General features: G+C 46.7%; 1 long non-coding RNA gene across 2 annotated transcripts in view; it reads left to right on the forward strand.

The window, feature by feature from the left end:
• The window catches only part of LOC141278934 (uncharacterized), a 36,266-nt gene extending 15,010 nt beyond the window's left edge, over nucleotides 1-21,256 (forward strand). For both annotated transcript variants that reach the window (XR_012332373.1, XR_012332362.1), the window contains exon 2: nucleotides 20,793-21,256. This is a non-coding gene — a long non-coding RNA (uncharacterized lncRNA). The remainder of the gene's footprint in view (nucleotides 1-20,792) is intronic.
• Nucleotides 21,257-21,626: the final 370 nt, after the last annotated feature.

Here is a 21,626-nt window from a genome sequence, read left to right on the forward strand (position 1 = left end):
CAATGATTAGACATCATAATTACAAAAGCAATGCCTACTCTAGAAAATGTAGACAATACAGAAGATCAACTAGAAGCAAAGAAAATACCGACAATCTTCCCCGCCCAGAGGTGACTGCTATTAATATTTTCATGAAAATCCTTTCACTTTTTTCTGGAAAACACACCACAAATGATCATACTCTTGTATGAACTGCTTTTTTCATTTAATATATCCTGATCATATTTTCAAGTTATTAACTAATCTTCCATGTTTTTTTAAAATAAATTTATTTATTTTATTTATTTATTTTTGGCTGCGTTGCGTCCTCGTTGCTGCACGCGGGCTTTCTCTAGTTGCGGCGAGCGGGGGCTACTCTTGGTTGCAGTGAGTGGGCTTCTCACCGCGGTGGCTTCTCTTGTTGCGGAGCATGGGCTCTAGGCACGTGGGCTTCAGTAGTTATGGTGTGTGGGCTCAGTAGTTGTGGCACGCGGGCTCTAGAGTGCAGGCTCAGTAGTTGTGGCGCACGGGCTTCATTGCTCCGCGGCATGTGGGATCTTCCGGACCAGGGATCGAACCCGTGTCCCCTGCAGTGGCAGGCAGATTCTTAACCACTGCGTCACCAGGGAAGCCCTTCCATGTTTTTTTAAACAGCTCAAGAGTATCTATTGTACATGCTTTATATTATTTCAGTAATATCCTATTCCTGGTACAGGGATGTTGTTCTTTAGGAGTTGATTGTCTAGTACAAGAACACATGTGAAAAAGTATAACACAATTTAGGAATCGCTATAAAGAGTGCCTTGTTTAAGGGGACTTCCCTGGCGGTCCAGTGGTTAAGACTCTGCCCTTCCAATGCAGGGGACGTGGGTTCAATCCCTGGTCGGGGAACTAAGATCCCACATGCTGCGAGGTGTGTCCAAAATAACCCAAAAAAACCTTGTTTAACACAATCAAGTGAGCTTGGCAAACATTGGCTCATCCAGGTTTATTCCGTGTCACTTCCTGGTGGACCTGCATTTCATAATTAAAAACCACTAATACTAACACCATTTACTGAATTTCAGTTACTTAGCAGGTACTGTGCCAGGCACTTTATATAAATTATCTAAAGTTTACAAGCATGATGCAAGATAAGTTTATTTTAAAAATAAATTTTATTGAGACGTAATTCACGTCCATTGTAATTCACCCTTTGAAGGTGTGCAACGCAGTGGTTTGTGGTATATTCACAGGATTTTGCAACCATCACCACAGTCAATTTGAGAACACATTTATTACCCCACCAAGGAACCCTGTACCCACCCGTCAGCAGCCTGTCTCCGTTTCTTCACAACTCACCCAACCCGAGGCAACCACTCGTGCCCGTTCTGAACATTTCATATACATGGGATCATCCAGGATGTGGTCTTTTGTGACTGACGTCTTTCACATAACGCAATCTGAAGGTTCGTCCGTGTCATAGCAGGTATCAGTACCGCATACTTTTCATGGCCAAATAATATTCAATGGCACGTAATAGCACCTTTTATTTATCCATTCATCAGTGGATGGACATCTGAGTTGTTTCCACTTTAGGGCTCTTATAAATGATGCTTCTGTGCACATCTGTGTCCAGGTTTCTGTGTGGATGTGTGTTTTCACGTCTCTTGGATGGATCCCCAGGAAAGGAATTGCTGGGTCATACGTTAACTCTCTTCTTTTGAGGAACTCCCAGACTATTTTCTGAAGTGGCCACACCGTTTTACATTCCCGTCAGCTGTCTAAGAATTCTGATTTGTTCACATCCTCGCCAACACTTGTCAGTATATGTCATTCTGATTATCGCCAAAGATAGGTTCTGCTATCCCTACTTTTCCACGGAAGGTACCCAGGGCCTAAGCAGTTACCAGACCATAGACAGGTACCTGGTACCCTCAGACCCCAGAGCTCGTCTGCCTGCAACCCACAGCTCTCTGACTCCACTTATCTTGTAATAATGGAAAGAGGAAAACATGGAAATGCATTTTTTTCTCAGATAGTTCAGTATTTTTTTTTCCTGAATTAGTGGGCAATTGAATACTTTGTATGATGGATTTTTGTAAATGACTGGTATTCCTTCTATTAAATGTATATGTCTGATTTAATTCTACTACCTCTTACAACAAGATTTATGTCCAGGTGTGTATAGAGTACAGGCGATCAAGTGTGGTAAGGCAACCACGGAAATGTCCCTCAATTTTAGAATTTCTTAACTGTGACATGGTCATTCTTAGGCAGAAAAAAGTGGATAAACAGACAGAAACTCAGGTGGGGACGTCTGTTCTGGGGCTCACGTCGTGACAGCTCTTCAGATTAATCCTTACATCTTTAAACATTTACAGGCAGACACATTAGCCCAGCCCCAGACCAAGTAAGCTGGAGTCTTCACCGTTGGCTCTGGGGTGTCTGCATTTCCAGAAGCTCCCAGGGTGATTCTGAGGCTCAGCTAAGGTTGAGAACCAGTGGTTTATATGCACAAAATGATTTGCAGAACTGCAATGTTTTTGAGAAAAGTGACTGGCGGGCCCGGCCGGGCACATCCGGTGTGAACGTCCTCTGTGTTTCTGTTGCCGAGGGTGGGAAGGGTACTGGGGGTGGGGGGTATCAGGGTGGCTTTGGCAGCTGGGAGAGGGCAGCGTGGGTAAAGCGGAAAGGGGATCGAGTAAAGCAGCGTCTGTTTTCAAGTCATGGTGAAGCTCCCTGATAAGGAAATGGTATTCATGTGCTGTGACATCATGCCTCCCCCAACGTGTTACTTTTTTCTTTTTTCTCGTATTTTGCAACAGAATACAGCCATGGTTTCACGTCTTCTAGCTTTGCGTGCATTACGTAGTGTATAGGCCAGGCCAGAAGCAGTCTCCCTTTTGTGTACCTACACCATGTCATTTTGTGTACAGAACAGAACTTAGAGCACACCTAGCGCGACTCTATCATTACGAACGTGAAGAAACCAAGGCCTGGAACGCTAAGGTTCCGGGTCTCGCGCAGCAAGGCAAGGACCAGAAATGGCCGTCCTTGGCTAGAGGCTCTTCCGTCTCCACCACAGTTTGTGGTCAGCCCACTGCTATATACGCAGACCCTTTCAACCCATTTTCTCTTTTTATTACATGAAGCTCTGGCAAACAAGGCTTCCATCATTCAGATGTTTTTCCAAAGATTCTCGTTTTAGTTTGTTTCTGATATCTAAGAATGGCCCTGGGGTCATTTTTCTGATACCCTTCATGATCCCTCCCCCCGCCCCCAGTTTTATTGAGCTATAATTAACATATAACATTGTATTAGCTTAAGTTGTACCCCACTTGTTGTGAAAAATTTCAAATCTAGAGAAAAGTTGAACAAATAATACCATGAACGTCAGTATTCTTTTTATCTAGACTGAGCAATTGTTAACATTTTGGCACGTTACCTTTCTTTTTTTGTAATTAATTTTTATTGGAGTAGAGTTGATTTACAATGTTGTGTTAGTTTCTGCTGTACAGCAAAGTGAATCAGTTATACATATATGCACTCTTCTTTTTTAGATTCTTTTCCCATATAGGTCATTACAGAGTACTGACTAGAGTTCCCTGTGCTGTCTCTGAATCTCTCTTTTCTAAACCATTTGAAAGTAAGATGCAGACATCATGACACTTACATTTTAGTAACTCCTAAAAATAAGCATAATTTTCCACATAACCATAATATAATCACCCCACTAAAGAATCTAACATTGATACAATACTACGATGGAGTATACAGTCTATATTCATTTCCTCCAGTTTTCCTGTTAATGCTCTTCATGGCTTAAAAAAAAAAATCCAGGGCTTCCCTGGTGGCGCAGTGATTGAGAGTCCGCCTGCCGATGCAGGGGACGCGGGTGCGTGCCCCGGTCTGGGAGGATCCCACATGCCGTGGAGCGGCTGGTCCCGTGAGCCATGGCCGCTGAGCCTGCGCGTCCGGAGCCTGTGCTCCGCAACGGGAGAGGCCACAGCAGTGAGAGGCCCGCGTACCGCAAAAAAAAAAAAAAAAAAATCCAGGATGTAACTGAAGTTTAGGCATTGCATCTGTTTGCCATGTTTAGTCTCCTTTAATCAAGAACACCCCACCCCTGCCTTTATTTTGGACCTCGGATATTGTCAGTTTTGAAAAATCCAGGTCAGTTATTCTGCAGAATACGCCTTGATCTGGCTGCGGCCAGGTCCTCGTGGGTAGAGTCAGGGGGACAGTTGACATCCTACACGGGTGTTGTGGGTCCTCTCTGAGCAACACGTCAGGTGATGTCAGTGCAAGACCTGGTCACCTGGCCCAGAGGTGCCCACCAGGCTTCTTCGCCAGCCAGGTAGCGGTCTCCTTCGTAACTAATAAGTAATCCGTTGGATGATTTGTAGAGTTTGTGTGATTATCCTTTCTTCCGGGGACCTTTCACCCCGTGGCTTTAACATCTAAGCTGATCCTTGCCCAGGTCAATTGTTCCAGGGGTGGTTTTCCAATAGATCTACATTTATTTGTTGGTGGCCTGTGACTGTATAACCAAGTAAAGATAATTCAGGAATTATCTGAACCTGGGACTGTTACCTTATTTGGAAAAAGGGTCTTTGCTGATATAATTAAGTCAAGGGCCTTGAGATGAGGAGATTATTCAGGTGGGCCTGAAATCCAAGGACCAGTGTCCTTGGCAGAGGGAGATTTGAGACAGAGGAGAAGACACAGAGGAAGAGGTAGTGTGGCCACCAAGGGGGAAGAACTTTGTCACCTCTAGTTCCTCACCTTCCTGGCTCTTGTGTTTCCTAAAGCAGGGGCTGGCGACTACAGCTCAGGGGTCGGATCCACCATCACCTGTTTTTATGGAGGTTGTGAACTGAAAGTGGTGTTTACATTTTTAAACGGTTGGAAAAAATTAAAAGAAGAATTCGTGACATGCGCAAATGAGGCACACTTCCCATTTCTGCGTCCAGACAAGGCTTTACGGGAGGACAGCCACACGCACATGTACACGTTGTCTCTGGCTGCTTTCCTGCAACGTTGCAGACTCGACTCGTTGCAGGGAGCCCGTTTGGACAGCCAAGTCTAGAATATTCACTCTCTGGCTCTTTACAGAAAAAGTTTGCCCACCCCTGTCCTCCAGGATGGACAGAAGTTGCTTGGACATAAGCCTCTCTGCTTCCTTACCCTCAGCTATTCATGTGCGCATCTGACTCCACTTCACTCAAACATTTATTTATTCAGCAAATATTTATTGAGCATCTACTTCTTCCACCAAATAGGTCAAGGGGCTCAGCCCTGACTGTCCCCCTAAGCTGGTGGAGGAGTGTCCAGAGCGTTGGGGACAAGGGGCCCCAGGGGCTGAACGGTCCCCTCAGCCCCACACTTCTCTGTCAAGGGGGGTGGTCGCTGTCGATAGGAAGAAGGCTCGTGCATCCATGGGGTTGACCCTACACTTCGGGCAGGATCGGCCCTGAAGCAGGTGGGCAGGCTCTGCTCCTGAGATGAGGATTTTCTAACCCTTCTCAGTTTGGGCTCACCTGTCACTGGGCGAGGCTCAGAAGCCCTGCTCTCTGCCTGTGCCTCTCTGTCTCCACCTGGGGTTGTAAATACATCTGAAGGAGCCGCAGAGGCCCCTTTTTCCTCTTCCGCCACGGTTTCCACTTCCTGTCCCCTGTCCCAGCTGTTAAAACTACATTAGCTAAGGAGGAGCTTGGAGGAACAAGAAATTACAGCAGTCAGCTAGGTGCCCAGGACAAGCATCCTTGCTTTTACAGGACCTCCGTTTTTAATCTTTTCATTAAAATCTTTTCTTTAAATGGTAGGTACTTGTATTGTGCTCCTGTTTTCCAGGTGGCAAGACTGAGGCTCAGAGAGGTGAAGGAATTGGCCCAAGGGAACATGACTGTGAAGCAGGGAGCCTGGAATTTGAACACAGGCGGTTTGATCTCGTGGGGACAGGCCGAGCATGTGGGCATATCCTGTGACCTGAAAGCTGTGTGGGTAGGAACTGTGGCTCTTTTTTTCTGTAATGGCATTTTTGGTCACGCCCTCAGGTACGTGCCAAGGAGAAAATTGGTCGCTCAGGCTGACCATCATCTACCAAAGGGACTTGAAAGTTCTAGCAGGCCAGAAACTGGATGAAGGATGGAAGGACTGACAGACGTGCTTTCTGCTGGGGTGGGGTTGTCATCACTTTGTAAAGTTAAGACATCGCGACAACCCAGGATGTTTCTCGACTCGAACCCTGATTGTCCAGAATATCAGGGGACCATACCTTTAGCAGAACCGACCAGCCCAGCAATGCCTGAGGTGTCTGTGGAATGTTAATCACATTTCCAGAAAAGGGGGAGTGGTCAGATAAGGATGGGGAATGTGGAGGCCGGCAAAGCCAGGCAGGATTCTTGACAGAGACGCCCGTGGCCCTCAGGCAGGGACAGGGGATGCTGTACACAGCGGTGACCAGACTCAGCCACGTCCCTGCCCACCTCAGGGGACAGGACAGGTGCTCCTGGGTAATGCTGCCTCGGGCCTCGTTCTTTCCATTTTAGTTTAAGCCCCAAACAGGGAGGAGGGATAAATTGGGAATTTAGGATTAACAGATCCACACCACTAAATGTAAAACAGATAAACAAGGACCTACTGTATAGCACAGGGAACTATAGTCAATATCTTGCAATAACATCATGGAAAAGAATCTGAAAAAGAATATATATAAAACTGAATCACTTTGCGATACACCTGAAACATTGTCCATCAACTATACTTCATTTAAAACAAACAAACGAATATAGGCCAGCCCTAGAAGGTTTTAGAAGAAAAATGAAATATTCTTTAATTTTAAGAATTAGTAAAAGAAGATAATTTTATTTATTTTTTATTGAAGTATAGTTGATTGACAATGTTAATTTCTGCTGTACAGCAAAGTGACTCGGTTCTACACATATATACGTGCTTCTTTAATAATTTGTTTTTTTGAGTTTTTATTTTTATCTATTTATTTTTATTTTAACTTTTATTAATAATTTATTTTTTAAGATTAAATAAAACTATAGTATTCAGAAAAGAACAACAACAAAAAGAAGTCCCAAACACTTGAGTGACTTACAGAAAAGTCTGCGTCTCGGGTCAGTTCGCTGCTATTTCTAGGCTGGGAGGGGATGAGGGTAACACCATGTTTTCTGGCTCTGTAAACACTTTGTTAGGAAAGTTTTGTAGAAATTAATAATCAGACACGATATTAATAATACAGAATTAGCTTGGAGTTTCCCGAGAATTTTTCGGTTACAGTTACAGTGATGTCTCAGTAAAAATGAAAGTAAACTGGATCATATAAACCTTTCTCAAGTGTCAACGTTTTCTGTATTTTAGCTTGTCCAATCCTCTACATAGTGCTGAAAGTATCAGGACCCCAGAATATAAAGCATGCTTTGATTCAAATGATAGATTCAAAATACACACTTGTGCAACTCGATGTGGGAATTGCAGCACCTGCACTGTGGCACACTCAACATGGGAATATGTGGAATTTTCTTGTCGTTTTCAGGAAATAAGGTGTCATTGTTAGGACGGTTTCCTGTGGTAAAAAAATTCTCTAATTTGGTTTTAAAATAGCAGTCTTAGCTGTTGTTTTTGACTCAGAAATCCATAGGAAATCTAAAATTGTATCTTTTTTTTTTTCTTTTTATGTGTGTGCCTGTGTGTGTGTGGAAGAATTTTCCGTATTTTCCACAGACAAGAAATGAGCAGGTTCTATTCCTGGTAGCGAACAATGCGATGATGTTTGTATTTTCTACACGCACGTGTGCAGATGCCCTGGCATTAGAAGGAGGGAAACTCTGTGTTGATTTTGGTGACGGGTTACAGGTACAGAAGCCATCCTTCTTATTCTGTGAGCCCCAGTCCTGAGAGCTGGTCAGCCCAGCATGTTTAAGGTTATAATCTGTGGCCGTCAAACGGTTTTTTAACTTGAAGCTTCTCTGGCTTGGACCTCAGGACAAGCTTGCACTTAAAAACAGAGCTAACCATTTCTGGTTTGCTCGAGCCATGCCTTATTCTTTTAAGGAAGAGGTAGTCTGTCCTCAGTTTCTTTACATAAAGTGTCAGGAAAATAAATACTTTGCAAAAGTCTTTGCAGTGTCATTAGAGAAGTTAAATACTGAAGATTCAAAACCTAATCAGAGCGTTCTTAAAAAAAGAAGAAAAAAAAAAAGGCCAACCGGGGAGGAAGCACTGCTGTTTGTGGGACGGAGAGTGAGAGACTGCCGCTCTGGGGGAGGGGAGGCTGATGCTTTTTGCGGGGGTGGGGGGTGGGCGGGGGAGGGCGAGAGGGAGAGGGGGGCAGGGGACGGAGTGGGGAGTTGATGCCAAGCTCCCTCAGAGCTGTGGGCACCAGACCAGGTATTCAGGACCTCACAACCCCGTGGTCTTCTCTTCCCCTTTTTTTTTTTTTTTAAATTGTGGTACAGTATATATGACACAATTCACCAATTTAACCGTTTTAAAGTGTTCCAATTCAGTGGCATCTAGCACGTTCACCATGTCGTGCGACCCTCACCATGATCTAATTGCAGAGCATTTCCACCCCGGCAGGAGACCCGCCCCGTTAAGTCCTTCCCCATCTCTCCCTGCCCCGCGCCCGCCTTCCATCTGTGGATTCGGATTCGCCTCTTCTGGGCATTTCCCACAAGCGGAATCATGCAATACGCGGCTTTTGATCTGGCTTCTTTCACACAGCATGTGTTTCCTAGGTTCACCCCTGTTGTAGTGGGTGTCGGTACTTCATGCCTTTTTATGGCTCAATGATATTCAACTGTATGGATGGACCACATTCCATTCATCCATTCGCCCGTTGAGGACATCTGGGTTGTTTCCACCTTTTGTCTGTTGTAAATAATGCTGCTATGAACATCCACGTGCAAGTTATTATTTGAAAGCCTGTTTTTAATTCTTTCAGGTACACACCTAGAAGTGGAATTGCTGGATCATGTGGTAGTTCTATGTTTAACTTATTGAGAAACCACCAAACTGTCTTTTCTCTTGCCTTTTAATAGCTTATTTTTTTAAAAAGTTTTATTTATTTATTTGGTTGTGCTGGGTCTTAGTTGTGGCAAGCGGGCTTCTTAGTTGCAGCTCACCGGCTCCTTTCTTGCGGCACGTGGGCTCCTTAGTTGTGGCGTGTGAACTCTTAGTTGTGGCATGCATGTGGGATCTAGTTCCCTGACCAGGGAACGAACCTGGGACCCCTGCATTGGCAGCGTGGAGTCTTAACCATTGCGCCACCAGGGAAGTCCTTCTCTTGCTTCTTAAATGCCCCTCTTAAAATAAAAATTTACCACACGATTGATATTACAAAATAAATTACAGGATGTGTTAAAGAATGGTTATATTTCTAGACTGAATATTAAAAGTCTAAGAGGTTTCTTTGGGGCCAAAATGCACTCAGAATAGTTTGCTAAATGAACAAGCAAACACAAACCACTTATATTTATTTACTTCCTGCCAGAGTTGGCTTTTTCCTACAATATTCAGCCTTTTGCAAAATCCAGCATCTCTTAAGAGGATGCTTATAAATCGATTATACTGTCACTGTCCACTTTGGTTTTATACTTTCTGGGTCAGACGGCAGCCCTCTAATCTCTTTTGTGATTTGGGTGAATACAGAGTAATCCCAGGGCAGGTCTGAGTTAGCACTCATCTTCCAGTTTATGTTGACTCTGCTTAAATGTCACGGTTCCCCAGGGCAGGTAGATGGGAAATAACATGATTACAGATAATACTGCTGATCTCCCAACATCACATTGGCCGGTGACTTCCTGGTGTGGAAGTGGACATAGCGGAAGATTGGGGCGTGTGCCTGCCTGGGACATAGTGAGCTCACAGGAGGGGACTGGCCCATTCCTGTAGGGGCAGCTCCCACCCCCCAGCTCCTCCCTGGTCCAGCGTCTCCAGCTCCCTAGATTTTGGGAAATAGTTCGAGAGCGCTTCTCCACGAGGGGTCTGCTCTCGCCCAAAGCACTCAATAATCAATATGACGCAGGCATCAGCCAGTCGGCACAGAGCATGTGGGCCAGGGAAGGATGCAGAAGGTTCTGGAAGCCCCCCAGGGCTCAGACTCCATGCACTAGTTGCTGGAACATGGGCTGGTCTCAGGGTCCTAGGGTTCAGATGAAGAGGAGTGGCCCTGGGAGGGCGTGTTAGGGTGTTGACTATTTACCAACTGACATACAAGTATTTTAATATTTTAACAGCTAGCGTGGCTGTCCTGCCAGGCTTGGAGGATTTATCACTAGAAACTATGCTGATACTGCCCCGCCCCAACCAGCCGTCACCAGGAATCTTCAGGACCACGAGTCTGCTGTCTTACTCACTGTCTTTCCACAGGAAGTAGTTACCCGTTTTCCTACTGGGGAGGGCGTTATTTTGCCTACTTACCTGAGGCTCTGACTGTGATGCCCATCCTACCCAGATCAGTCCAGGAGGGTCACTACCATGACTGGTGATTCCTTGTACTTGCAGGAATTCCCTACTCCATGTTTTATCACAGCCTATTTTTTTAAATTTTATTTATTTATTTATATTTTTGGCTGCCTTGGGTCTTCATTGCTGCATGCGGGCTTTCTCTAGTTGTGGCGAGCGGGGGCTACTCTTCATGGCGGTGCATGGGCTTCTCACTGCAGTGGCTTCTCTTGTGGAGCACGGGCTCTAGGAGTGCAGGCTTCAGTAGTTGTGGCTCGCGGGCTCAGTAGTTGTGGCACACGGGCTTAGTTGCTCTGCGGCATGTGGGCTCTTCCGGGACCAGGGCTCGAACCTGTGTCCCCTGCATTGGTAGGCAGATTCCTAACTACTGCACCACCAGGGAAGCCCCCCAGCTTCTTTTTTATTTACAACGTCTTTTCATACCTTCCTCCCTGCACACAGGATCATGTGTTCTCCCCAAAATATGTCCTGTCAGTCATCACCTCTATCTCACCATTGCCTCCATGTCATCGTTGGTTAAAATCCTTTCATACTGGCTGAGTATTCTTTCAGGGTCATAGGCTGTCCTCCTTTGGAAGCTGGGGAGAGGGTGGGTGACCCGAGCTGTGCAGTCAGCCTTTTTCAGGGTTGATGTGGACCCCTGGAGAGGGACTCTGGGACCATCGACTCCAAGGCTGCCTGGCCATTCATTCCAGGACTTGGAAAAACGTACCTGAGGAACAACTTCGCACAGGAGGTGAAGGGTGGGAAGATGTGCCCTGGGGTGCCAGCTGAGCCTTGGCCTCAGCCTGGTCTTCTCCACCACTGGAGATGGTCAAGTCCCTTTTTTGCTTCAATTATTTTGAATTAGGTTTTTGTCACTTACGAGAAGGAGGTGGCATGTCTTTCAAGGCACAGGTCACGCACCAGCTCAGGTCATCACCTGCCTCCTTCCCCCCGGTTCTTTGTTTGCACTGGCACTGCGCTGGGATGGGCAGTTTGTGTACGAGCTTCATCCTGCAAGAGTCAGGGCCCCTGCAGGCCGGGTCCTGGAGGGTCAAGGCCAGGCTGCATGGGTGGTGAGGCTCTGAGTACCGTTCGTTCTTTGGTGACGTTGGGCGAGGGGTAGGGTGCTGGGCTCAGGTGGCCCCAGAGGGCTCCAGAAAGTTCCAGAAGAAAAAAACTCAGCCCCTGGGTGGCTGCGAGCATTTGCATTCACAGACAAAGGGGAGCCAGGGGAGAGGGAGGGGCCAGCAAGAGGGCTGGGGTGAGGAGTGTGGAGAGTCACTCAGACACAAATGGGAGAAAGGAGAATGGATTAAGATATGGTGACATTTTAACACGGAGAGGAAGGAATACACACGTCATGATTTTAATCTCTGCAAAGCAGCAAATCATCAATTTACCAGATGTGTTTTAATCTAAGACTATTTTCCTTAAAACTGCCTTGAGGGTCAAACAGCCACGTCTTTATTTTCCCTCTAAGAGGAGGTCGCCTCTCACCAACTCCTAAGGGGTTTCCTTGCCCGTGTTCTCTTCCCACCCCAACTGATGCTGTGTCCGGTGTCCAGGACCCGAAAGTGCCAATCCTACCTTGTCACCTCTTTTCTTGTTCCCCTGCACAAGCTTCCCAGAGGTTCCAGAGAGAAATCTCTAGTCCTCAGCTTGGCACACAAGGCCTTATGTCCTGTCCCAGCCCAGTACCTAGGGGGCTACGTGGCAGGTAGGCCCGGCCCAGCTGTCCAGACCATCTTCCACCACGGCTCACCTGCTCTCCCCCCGCCCACCCCTCATCCCTACCTCACGCTTCACACCTGCGCAGCACTGATACTTGGTATTTTCTGACAAAACTTGTGCTCTTCTTTCTCTCTAAATCTTTCTACATATTTTTGTTTGTTTGTTTGTTTTGGTCATGCGGCATGTGGGATCTTAGTTCCCCGACCAGGGATCAAACCCACAACCCCTGCAGTGCAAGCACAGAGTCCTAGCCACTGGACCGCTGGAGAAGCCCTCAATCTTTTTATATATTGTTCCTGTTTAATTCAATGACACTGATTGAGCAGGAAAGAGGGGTCAACTCCTGCCCTTCTTCTCTGGGGAGATTTTCTGGGACCCTTTAGAGAGGGCTAAGAAGCATTGATTACATAGTAAGGATCAGATATGAATATAAATTAATTTTTTTAAAGATTTTTTTGATGTGGACCTTTTTTAAAAATAAATTTATTTATTTATTTGTTTATTTTTTGGCTGCATTGGTCTTCGTTGCTGTGAGTGGGCTTTCTCTAGTTGTGGCGAGCAGGGGCTACTCTTCGTTGTGGTGCATGGGCTTCTCATTGCAATGGCTTCTCTTGTTGTGGAGCACAGGCTCTAGGTGCGCGGGCTTCAATAGTTGTGGCTCGCGGGTTCAGTAGTTGTGTCTCGCGGGCTCTAGAGCACAGGCTCAGTAGTTGTGACGCATGGGCTTAGCTGCTCCGCAGCATGTGGGATCTTCCCGGACCAGGGCTCGAACCCATGTCCCCTGCATTGGCTGGCGGATTCTTAACCACTGTGCCACCAGGGAAGCCCCAATGTGGACAATTTTTAAAGTCTTTATTGAAGTTGTTACAATATTGCTTCTGTTTTATGATTTTTTTTTTGGCCGCAAGGCATGTGGGATCTTAGCTCCCCGACCAGGGATCGAACCCGCACCCCCTGCACTGGAAGGGCAGAGTCTTAACCACTGGACCGCCAGGGCAGTGCCAAATATAACTTAATTTACAAGTGCAAATCGACCTCTGCAGTTTCCCTGCAATAGGACCTCGGAGTGTGAGCTGGCTCGCGTCTAGTGGTCAGCTCTGAAGTAGTTTGCATACTCTTTTTCACAGATCGGGCCTCACTGTTTCCATATGCGTTATTGTATAGGACTGTATCTATCCGAATAGTGTTTTGTGTGTTATGGACCATGCATGGGACTTTCCACGGAGTCATTCTGAGTATATTTCAGTTTCACCGTCTCGCTGACTTTAGACCTTCCACCTTCTTCAGATTAAGTTAAGGGATGAGGTGGAATTGCGTATATTATACTCGAAAACTCTTGAGAAGGCGGTGGGTTGGAGGGTGACATCCAAGTCCAACAATCACACCTTTTGCTCCAGAGTTTGAGATGAACCTGGGAAGAAGCCGTGGCTTGCATTTGGAACCAGGCAGGAGTGTCTGGAAACATGAGACTCACGCTCCAGAGACATTCAGGGAAAGACATGCCGAGGGAACCAGAGTCACGGGTGCTTGTTTTGTGGAACATCTTTTGGGCTATTTATACTGTTTTCTCTTTTTTTGGCAGCGCCTTAGTTCCCTGACCAGGGATTGAACCCAGAGCCCCGGCAGCGAAAGCACCGAGTCCTAACCACTGGACCATCAGGGAAGTCCCCTCTATTGTTTTCCTTTCCTCTTATAAAAAGGACTGGCAGAAGAATCTAGTCGGGCTGTGTCTGAGGGATGACAGTTCATAGGTCAAGGGGAATGTGTGTCCAGAGTGAGAGCCGGAGACCTAAGCGTGCCCAGGTGGACACGGCTGCTTACGGGTCAGGAGGAGGAGAGTCCGGGAGGGAATCTGAAAGGGGCCGAGCCAAGGAAAATAGTGTCAGGGAAAAGAGAGTGGCGAAAAGGGCCCGATACCGTGGACAGAGGCCTCCCCGTCGTCGCGAAGTCGGATGAAGCTGCAGGGCGTCCTCCGAGTTCCCTTCTCCAGAGTGGACTTCTGCCAGCATGCACTGCGGGTAGAGGCCAGACTGCAGGGAGGGGACCTGGGGAGGTGAGACTCACTTTTTCAATAATGCAGAGAGTTGGGAGAATGTGGAAGGTTGCTAGAAGGAGAGTGAGGGCTAAGAGAACGCTTTATTGTTTAATTAAAAACAACTTTCTTTTGGAGTGTAGTTGATTTACAAGGTTGTGTTAGTTTCAGGTGTACGGCACAGTGATTCGGTTATACCTATACATATAGTCATTCTTTTTCAGATTCTTTTCTCGTATAGGTTATCACAGAATACTGAGGAGAGTTCCCTGTGCTGGACAGTAGGTCCTCGTTGGTTATCTATCTTATACATAGTAGTGTGTGTATGAAAAGAATGCTTGGAAACTAAACAGAAGGAGAATTCTGCAGCCCGTGTTTAGGCTGGAGAGGCGGTTGAAAAGGAGAGATTAGGAACGGAAGTGCCTGCTGAGGGGATGCTTCATGGAAAAAGGCCCCGGGGGATTCAGGAGGGGCTGCTGAGGCCAGATACAGGACCTCACCGTGGGCAGAGGAGGGGCAGGCGGAGGCAAGCCCGTAGTGTGTCTTCCACGTGTCCTCACGGTGCAGTGGTGCCTGGCCCACAGAGGGTGAGGTCTTGGGGGGCAGGTGGGAGGATGCAGGTAGAGCCCCGAGAGCTGAGAGTTCTGGCTCTGTCTGTGTTCATAGGCAAGGAGGCAAGACCATGTACTGAAGATGCAGGAGGGAGGGGTGGGGGCTTGGAGAGGGAGCTGCAGGTGGGGTGGCAGGGGGACCACTGAGGGAGGCGGGAGAGGAGGATGGAGAAGCAGCCGCGCTGCACGGAAGGCCCTCCGAGGTTGGGGACCAGGAAAGCAGAGGCTACATCCATGGGATGGGGGTGCAGGGGCGCGTCTGCTCCAGGTGCAGCTGCCAGGGTGGGAAGACTTGGCTGCCCAGGGTGAGGGATCCAGGTGGCAAGAGGGTGGAGCTCCTCTCAGTTTCCAGCATTGGTTTTCCAGTCCCCCATGGGAAAGCTCAGCTCCTGCGCGGTCCTTAGACAAGAAGGGCAGAGTGCAGCCCTCTGGCCTCACCCCCAGGGGATGTGCACCGTGCAGGTAGTGACCGTGTGCTAACCCTGGCAGGCAGACATTGAACTCATAATAATAAAATCAGCATTATCCCTATTTTGTTGATCTATTCTATAAAACGCACTGTACTAATTCCATGTCAAAAATACTACTTCTGTAGAAGTTCCATAGAATCGGTCTCTTTTTCTCTTTTCTTCTTTTGGGCCGAGACACGCGGCTTGCAGGATTTCAGTTCCCCAACCAGGGACTGAACCCGTGCCCTTGGCAGTGAAAGCTTGGAGTCGTAACTACTGGACCACCAGGGAATTCCCAAGCTGGTCTCATTAATTGTAGTTATTACATTCCTGTTTGAAGATGCTCGGGTAACGCCAGCTCTTTGCGGGTTGTTATCCCTAGAGATTTGCTGTTCATTTAATGGACTTCGAGCATGCCTGAGCACCAGCTCCGGAGCTGGTCCTCTGGATTTGAATACTGACCTTACCCTCCGTGCCTGACGTGCTTGGACCAGTTACCACGCCTCCGAGTTACGAGGTTAAGTGCACTAACGCGTGTGACGTGACGGCACAACCCCTCAGACCTGGTCAGCTCTCAGTCAAGGTCATGAGCACATCCACGGCCGACAAACATTCTACTATGTACCACGTAGTTTAGACATATTGCCTGATTTCATACAATGGACTAGACACTCCCTTCGTTTTGTCGTCGAGGAAGCTGGGGTTCAGAGGACAGAGTTTGCCTTGTCGGCCGAGGGAAGGGCAGAAGGGTTTATGCTCCCAGTTGCCTGGCTTGACTCCATGCACCTGGCTGCCTGGTCTGTACCGTCGCTGTGTCCCCAGAGCCCAGGACGCTCTGGCACATAGGCGAGGCTGTGAACGCTAGTCTCCTGACCCTGCCGGTTCCTTTGTTTGCTGGGCGCTGCAGCATTTGGCTTGCGTGGTACCACACCCCTCTCATCAGTACTAACCTTCTTGTTGTTAAGCCTTTGTTTGTGTGTTGCCAATCCCCACCCCCGGGGCTGGATGGATGTATTCACACATGCAGCAACGGAGGTCCAGCCTGCTAGAATCCAGGTAGCACTTTCCAGAAAGGTTGCTCTGAACATCCAAGGATGAAGCGTCCTGACTTTCTTTGCTTTTAAAGATTCAGGTACCAAATACACCCTTGGCTGGCTCATCCTCTTCTGCTATTGAAGTAGAGTTGATTTACAACGTTGTGTTAGTTTCTGGTGTACAGCAAAGGGATTCACTTATACACATACCTACATTCTTTTTCATATTCCTTGCCATTATGGTTTATCACAGGATATTCAATATAGTTCCCTGTGCTCTACAGTAGGACCTTTTGTCCATCCATGCTGTAGGTAGTAGTTTGCACTTGCTGACCCCAACCTCCCGGTCTTTCCCTCCTCCAACCTCCCTCCTCCTTGGCAACCGCAAGTCTGTTCTCTATGTCTCTGAGTCTGTTTCTGCTTTGATCCTTCTTAACTAGGATCAAATGTATGAAAGTGTTTTCACGTTGGCAGCTCACCTGGAAGTGAACATGCGGCCCGCTTCCAGGACTGTTGCTACTTTCGTTTTTGGAGGCTCGTAGCTCAGAGGACAGAGCACAGGATGTGGGTTTGAGACCCTGAGCTTCCCGGGCCTCTGCTGCCTCACTTATAAAGCTGGAGCGATGCTCTCCCCAAGGTCACGAGAGACGACCCGTCATAAGGGCATTATCATTGCAGAGGACCATGAAAATAAAAGGGGGCATCTGGAGCGTTTATTAGCAAAAAGCAGGGGTTGGAGCAGAGCCCAAGGTGCCAATTCTAACACAGAGTTTCAAAAGAATATGCCCGAGATTCTACTTTTGTTATCTCTGAGTGATGAGCTTACGGGTAATTTCATCTCCTCGGTTTTGCCTATCTGCATCTCCTAGTTCTGCTACTATGAACGTTTTTTTTTTTAACTTAGTTGAGTCATTAAAAAACAAGTCATTAAAGACATCCAAGAAGGAGGTTGTACTTACACTTTGATATTTAGTTGATACTTGAGGACCATTACTGTAAATATCTGATACTATACAATAGATGTAGCTAGGTGATGGTATAACTAATATAAAATAACAGGATGGTTTCCATTGATTTTTTTTTGTTTTTGTTAAGGGTTGTGGTTTTCCTGCCACAGTCTGATAGGTGGTTTGGTGCCTCATCCGGCCTGGCTTCTCGTGTGTGGCTTGCTCATCAGGCCTACGAGAAGCTAAGGTCCCCTGGGCTCTACCCACTCGACTCCCAAGTTTGTATCCAGACGATTATAGTGAAACGATTTTGCAAGTTCACTGTAAGCATGGATAACCATGATACGCTACAACAGAGTCACAGAAATTCCATGTCATCTGTGACCTTTTGGTCTTAACATTTCTGGGAAATTCTTCATGTTCTCCCGGACCTGGCCTTCTCAATTTATTTTTCAAGAGATGTCCCTTTGAAATTGTTGAAGAATAGTGCACACTCGTTGTTATTTCTGCTTCTTTCAAATTGCTCATTATTCAAAGTCGCCATGTTCCAATATGGCGTTGCTCCTGCCTTTAGGATGGTCCGGCTCCTCTTCAAATTCTGTGGGTCTGGGTCACCTGGCAGTTAAGGTTGACAGGGATGAGCCCCAGCCAAGGTCCCCTGGGGTCCCAGGCTCGGCCCACGTTCTTTCTGCTCACCCCACATTGGTCATGAATGTTTCTATTGAACTCAATGGTCTCAAAATGTGTTTGTCCATGTACTCCTCTAAAAATAATTTTGAAAAATTGTGTTCTCTCTGGCATAATTCCTAGTGAACATTTAACATTTTGCATCATAGGTTTAAATACTAAATTTTGAAAACGTGTAATAAATGTTAAGTCCCTTGTTTAAGGATTCTCAACCAGAGACCGTTTTGCCTCCCAGGGAAGCATTTGGGCAACATCTGGAGGCATTTGTGGTGGTCACAACTCTGTGTGTGTGTGTGCGTGTGTGCACGCGTGCGCGCGTATGTGCGTGTGCGTGTGTGTGCGTGTGCACGTGTGCGTGCGTGTGCGTGCGTGTGTGCGTGCGTGCGTGTGTGCGTCTGTAGATCAGGGACGCTGCTCAACATCTTATGATGCAATGCGCAAGAAAGAATTATCAGGGCAAAATGTCGATGGTGCTGAGGTTTGAGAAACTTTGATTTGAATGTACCCTAAGGAATATGAATATCATGGTGCTTTTATATTCAGCGGTATCCACTCAAAAAACATCATCATCTTCTATAACATTGTTCTTTTTTCTTCCTGAAATTGTATTTCCATTCTTACTCCCCACAGAATTTTATCCTGATGAGATATCTTTATGTTTGAAAGCCTTACTAGTTACCATGTAATTCTCTGCTACAAAACTCTGCATGTAAATTGAATTTGTTTTCAATTCCTACAACTGTGAGGTACTAAAGGTTAACACTTTCCTCCCATATCGAGGTAGCATTAGAAATCGATCAAATACCGTAAGTGTATATTACAACATTCGATAGATAGATAGAGTTTTATTTATTTTTAAAGTGTATTCGTTTTATGTATTTATTTTGGGCCGCGTTGGGTCTTCGTTGCTGCGCGCAGGCTTTCTCTAGTTGTGGCGAGCGGGGGTTACTCTTCGTTGCGGTGCGCGGGCTTCTCATTGCGGTGGCTTCTCTTGTTGCGGAGCACGGGTTCTAGGCGTGCAGGCTTCAGTAGTTGTGGCACGCGGGCTCAGTAGCTGCGGCTCTCGGGCTTAGTTGCTCCACGGCATGTGGGATCTTCCCGGACCGGGGCTTGAACCCCTGTCCCCTGCATTGGCAGGTGGATTCTTAACCACTGAGCCACCAGGGAAGTCCTGATAGATGAGTTTTAAACACAGAAACCTCTTGGTTGAAATTCATTTCTTCACAGGATAAATTGTGGAGGGATCTTCAGGGACCTGGTAGATAGTCTCTGGTGACTTGGAGATTTTCACCCTGGGGGCCGGGTAAGACTCCGGGGGTGGAGAGGGTGCCTTTGAAGTAAGGTTGGAGAATTGCAGTTGTGAATGGGGTAGAAAATTAGAATGTGTACGATGTTTACTCAGGTAGACCAATTTTAGCAAAGAAAACATACGGACACTGAGGATTTCGAAATGGATTTTCTCAGAACTATCCATGCCCACACCCCCCCGGAAAGTCTTCATGTTATTTGTATATTGGTTGGATTTAACTCGCTCGAGGTCTCCGAGTAACTTAGCAACTCTCTTCTTTTAATGATTCAGACTGTTTCTGCACACAGCTAAAGCATGTTAAAGAGACCTAAGCCAGTGTGTATTATAAATACTTTATAAGACCAGCAAGTGGAATTTCTCACAGGGAGCATCATTATAGCAGAGGTGGTCTAGCGCCGTAGTTGACTGTACTAGTTCCTGAATCAGACACAACATTTGTTCTATACTCCATCATTACCAGCTGTGCAACCTGGGGGCAGATTTTTACCAGTTCTGCTCCACAGCTTTCTCACCTGTAAAGTGGGACTAAAAATAGATTTCTCATTGGGTTGTGAGATTTAAATGAGGTCATGCATGCAAAGCACTCAGTGCATGCCCCATATATGCTAAGTACTGGGTAAATATTAATTGTCACCTTTAGATATTACAGGGTTTGCCTCCAGGAAAGAGCTCTCTAAAGGAGATGGGATCATCATTTCAGCCTTATTTCTTCGATCGTGACCCTTCTGTGCACAAGTTACCGTACTGCCCACACTGATTTTATGGCCAGCTGTAGACCTTTGAGATTCCAATTGACCGTGGGGCTCTGGAGCCGCCCACAGCAGCAGGGTGCTCTCATTTTCCCATCAGCCTCTCAAGGGCAAATGTAAACCCTCTAAGAACGCCTACCGGAGGGTGGCCCTCTGAATGCCTGAAGTCGTTTTTAATATTCTCAGAACACTGTCTAGGAGCTGTGTCAGGTGGATGGACACCATTCAGAGTCTCCTATGGGGTCATGTACACAAAACCCATGTAAAGGCACGGCTCCCGGTAACAATACAGGCACCTTAATCCTCGTATCGACAACTGTTCTATTGGGTTACACAGTTTTCATCTCAGAGGAATGGTCTCGACATTAAACTGTCCAAACAGTATTTATATCTGTGGCTGCCCTGCAAGATCACTTAACCCCGCACAGCCGTTTAAAAGTAGTTAATGACAGAAGCGGCCTGACTTGCCCCAATGAATGATGGCCCAAGTTCGACCTGGGCTGTCACGGTTTTATGGAGGAAGACGGTTTGTCCATCGTCGGCTTCAAGCACAGCAGGTGATTTGAAATGAAATGAGACGGTTTCTACAAGCAGATTGATGTGGGAATCTTGCCTGCTCTTCCCTTTGACCCTTGACAAGTTGACACTGCAAAGATTGTGACTTTAAAAAATGATTGGGTGCAAATGCATTTAGGTAGATGATTTACTGGGCGCTGAAGCAGGGACGGTGCCTGTGGAGTGATGCTGGGTGGGGAGGTAATTGTTAACTTTAACAACTCAGGTTTTCCGTTTCTGTATCTTATTAATTGTCCTGCCAGGAGAATCTGCTAGTGACCCTTGATCAAGTCATCTATATTCTTGGTAAGAGATCAGGGACCCAACTGCCTGGTCAGACACCAGGTAACCAACATCAAGATGAAGAGACTCAGGACTTCCCTGGTGGCACAGTGGTTGGGAATCCGTCTGCCAATGCAGGGGACATGGGACAACACAGTGGTTGGGAATCCGTCTGCCAATGCAGAGCCCTGGTTCGGGAAGATCCCACATGCCACGGGGGCAACTAAGCCTGTGCGCCACAGCTACTGAGGCTACGCTCTAGAGCCCACGAGCCACAACTACTGAAGCCCGTGCGGCTAGAGCCTGTGCTCCGCAACAAGAGAAGCCACCGTAATGAGAAGCCCCGCACCAAAACGAAGATTAGCCCCTGCTTGCCGCAACTAGAGAAAACCCGTGCGCAGCAACGAAGACCCAATGCAGCCAAAAATAAATAAAATAAAATAAATTTATTAAAAAAACACGAAGAGGCTCTGTCTCTTATTTATGTCATAAATACTCTTACTTACGATAAACTTATCAAAAGGCACCGATTCAGCTGGTCATTTTGGTAGAAAACCCACAGCTTGCATAGGAGGACAAGAAATTGTGTTCACTTTCATGGATTCCCTTTTTTCGTTTTGGTAAATGTGGTTAATCAAATACGGGGGGAACACTGTGATTAGAAGGACGATAGATTCAATTTTTTCATCATCGAAGAGTTACCAGAGATACCAGGGGAAAAAAGAAAATCCTGCATTATCAAAACTTTTTTTCTAATCCTTTGTAATCACATTTATTTTCACAGCAGATATTATGTAATACTTGATGTGTATGTA

The sequence above is a fragment of the Tursiops truncatus genome, chromosome 1 (genome assembly GCF_011762595.2).
Source record: "Tursiops truncatus isolate mTurTru1 chromosome 1, mTurTru1.mat.Y, whole genome shotgun sequence".
In the NCBI taxonomy this organism is placed as follows: domain Eukaryota; kingdom Metazoa; phylum Chordata; class Mammalia; order Artiodactyla; family Delphinidae; genus Tursiops; species Tursiops truncatus.